Here is a 3,736-nt window from a genome sequence, read left to right on the forward strand (position 1 = left end):
GCCTCCCAAAGTGCTGGGATTACAGGCTTGAGCCACCGCGCCCGGCTTTTTTTTTTTTTGAGACCGAGTTTCGCTCTTGTTACCCAGGCTGGAGTGCAATGGCGCGATCTCGGCTCACCGCAACCTCCACCTCCCGGGTTCAGGCAATTCTCCTGCCTCAGCCTCCTGAGTAGCTGGGATTACAGGCACGTGCCACCATGCCCAGCTAATTTTTTGTAGTTTTAGTAGAGACGGGGTTTCACCATGTTGACCAGGATGGTCTCGATCTCTTGACCTTGTGATCCACCCGCCTCGGCCTCCCACAGTGCTGGGATTACAGGCTTGAGTCACCGCTCCCGGCCCTCATTCTTTTTTTTTAATGTCAGACGGGTAATATGCCTATGTTGTAACAAGGTTGGAAGGTGGCACGGCACATCTTATACAGGAATGGGTGAACACATAATCATCATGCTTAAGAACTACAAAAGGATCATAATTCATTCTATAAAAACTGACAAATATTCCAGAGTCTGGAGCTTCTGCAATTTATTCAACACTTCCTTAACTAACTATGGGTGTTCAGTTTATTTACAGCGTGGTGCTTTTTTTTTTTTTTGAGACGGATCCTCGCTCCTGTCACCCAAGCTAGAATGCAGTGGCAGGATCTCACCTCACTGCAACCTCTGCCTCTCAGGTTCAAGCAATTCTGCCTCAGTGTCCTGAGTAGCTGGATTACAGGCATCTGCCACCACACCGGGCTAATTTTTGTATTTTCAGTGGAGATGGGGTTTCACAATGTTGGCCAGGCTAGTCTTGAACTCCTAACCTTAAGTGATCCACCCGCCTCGGCCTCCCACTGTGTTGGGATTACAGGCGTGAGCCACCGCACCCAGCCTACAGTATGGTGCTATTAAAAAATATTTTTAGGCTGGGCATGGTGGCTCACACCTGTAATACCAGAACTTTGGGAGGCCAAGGCAGGTGGATCACCCCATCTCTAAAAAAAGAAAACCAAAAAATATTTTCGGGCTGGGTACAGTGGCTCACACCTGTAATCCCTGCACTTTGGGGTGCTGAGGCAGGTGGATCACTTGAGGCCCAGAGTTTGAGTTAAGAGAAAGACCAGCTTGGTGATCACGACAAAACCCTGACTCTACTAAAATATTAGCCAGGCGTGGTGTCACATGCCTGTAATCCCAGCTACTCGGGAGGCTGAGGTGGGAGAATTGCTTGGACTAGGGAGGCAGAGGTTGCAGTGAGTTGAGATCCTGCCACTGCACCCCATGCTGGGCAACAGAACAAGACCTTGTTTTAAAGTAATTAATTAATTAATTAATAGAAAGAAAACAGAAAATTTCACCAGGTGCAGTGGCTCACGCCTTTAATCCCAGCACTTTGGGAGGCCAAGGCAGGTGGATCAGGAGGTCAAGAGATCGAGACCATCCTGGCCAACGTGGTGAAACCCCGTCTCCACCAAAAAATACAAAAATTAGCTGGGCTTGGTGGCGGATGCCTGTAGTCCCAGCTACTCAGGAGGCTGAGGCAGGAGAATTGCTTGAACCTGGGAGGTGGGGGTTGCAGTGAGCCAAGATCAGGCCACTGCACTTCAGCCTGGCGCCTGGTGACAGAGCAAGATTCTGTCTCAAAAAAAAAAAAAAAAAAAGAAAGAAAGAGAAAATGGAAGATTCCAAAAATTTGTTCTCACTGGCAACAACCTAGTAAAGTTAGATCTGGGCAGAAGGTAATATGGAAATATAAAAGCTACAGATTGGCAGGGATGGGAGGACCTGCCAGAAATGGGTTCATTTTGTGTCCTAACTCCTTCCAAATTCTCTGTGTGTCTAGTCCAGGATCTAACCTCTATGATCTGCTTTCCTCATCCATTTGGGAATCAGGGCACCACTCCCTTGGGAGACTTGACTGACATGAGGTTGAGCAGAGCACAGAACTCAGGCTCTGGTGAGCCTGGTACGGTGACTATGACAGTTGTGTCATGTAGGAAGTGTCAAATAGAGCTGATTTGTTATTTTACCATTATCTGTTTTCAATTAAAAACAATAAGAAAACAAATGTACAAAATATCCCCAAACAGTAAATTCCAGCTTTTTTTTTTATTCTTTGTTATTTTTTGTCTTGTTTTTTTCTTTTTTGTTTTATTTTTTCTTTTTGTAAATTTCAGCTTCTTACCATGACAGCTAGATTTAATATTTAACAGCATGCCCAGTTAAATTTGAATTTCAGATAAACAACCAATAATGCTTAAGTATGTCCCATACAATATCACCTCTCACCTCCCCATATCCCAAGCTCAAGACACCTCATATATACCATGATTTCTCCTCCCATCTTTGGACATTCACACCAGGGCTCCTCCTGCCCGGGCCACCCTTTTCCCATCTCTCACCTGTGCCTGATGAACAACTCCTCAGTTCAGACATCATCTCTTGCAGGAAGTCTCCTGTGATCCAGGCTAATCACCCTGATACAGCCCTGAAATACTGCTGAGCAGTTGGCATGAGAGCAGGAAGGCTTGGTCTTGTTCACTGTTGTACCCAGCTTATACATGGCACCAGGTAGGTTCTTGGGCATTTGAGACCAGCCTGGCCAGCATGGTGAAACCCCATCTCTACTAAAAATATAAAAATTAGCTGGGCATGGTGGTAGGCATCTGTAATCCCAGCTACTTGGGAAGCTGAGGCAGGAAAATAGAGAATCACTTGAATCTGGGAGGCAGAGGTTGTAGTGAGTGAGATGAGATCTCACCATTGAACTCCAGCCTGGGCAACAGGCTTCAGACTCCATCTTAAAAAAAAAAAAAAAAAAAAAAAGGCCGGGCGTGGTGGCTCAAGCGTGTAATCCCAGCACTTTGGGAGGCCGAGGCGGGTGGATCACGAGGTCAAGAGATCGAGACCATCCTGGTCAACATGGTGAAACCCCGTCTCTACTAAAAATACAAAAAATTAGCTGGGCATGGTGGCACGTGCCTGTAATCCCAGCTACTCAGGAGGCTGAGGCAGGAGAATTGCCTGAACCCAGGAGGCGGAGGTTGCGGTGAGCCGAGATCGCGCCATTGAAAGGGCCGGGCGCAGTGGCCGGCCAGGTACAGTGTAATCCAGCCTATAATCCCAGCATTTTGGGAGGCCAAGGTGGGCGGATCACCTGAGGTCGGGAGTTCGAGATCAGCCTGACCAACATGAAGAAACCCCATCTCTACCAAAAATACAAAATTAGCCGGCCATGGTGGCGCATGCCTGTAATCCCAGCTACTGGGGAGGCTGAGGCAGGAGAATCACTTAAACCCAGGAGACAGAGGTTGCAGTGAGCCGAGATTGCACCATTGCACTCCAGCCTGGGCAACAAGAGCAAAACTCTGTCTCAAAAAAAAAAAAAAAAAGTCAAATGAGGCCACTCATGGTGGCTGGCACCTATACCAAGCACTCTGGGAAGCCCAGGTGGGAAGATTGCTTGAGCCCAGGACTTTGAGACCAGCCTGGGCAACGTAGTGACATCCCATCTCAACAGAAAAATTTAAAAATCAGCCAGGCATAGTGGCACTCATCTGTAGTCCTAGCTATTTGGGAGGCTGAGGTGGGAGAATTGCTTGATTCCAAGAATTGGAAGTTGCAATGGGCTATACTTGTGCCATTGTACCCCAGCTGCTCAACAGCCAGACCCTGTCTCAAAAAAAAAAAAAAAAAATTAAAAAAAGCTGGGCATAGTGGAATTCACCTGTAGTCCTAGCTACCTAGGAGGCTGA

The 3,736-nt window shown here is 47.3% G+C and overlaps 1 pseudogene; it reads right to left on the reverse strand.

Moving 5' to 3' along the window:
• Positions 1 to 359: 359 nt before the first annotated feature.
• Positions 360 to 470, reverse strand: LOC116544759 (annotated as a pseudogene).
• Between the last annotated feature and the right edge of the window lie 3,266 nt (positions 471 to 3,736).

The sequence above is a fragment of the Sapajus apella genome, unplaced genomic scaffold, assembly GCF_009761245.1.
Source record: "Sapajus apella isolate SASKATOON/1434 unplaced genomic scaffold, GSC_monkey_1.0 scaffold229, whole genome shotgun sequence".
In the NCBI taxonomy this organism is placed as follows: domain Eukaryota; kingdom Metazoa; phylum Chordata; class Mammalia; order Primates; family Cebidae; genus Sapajus; species Sapajus apella.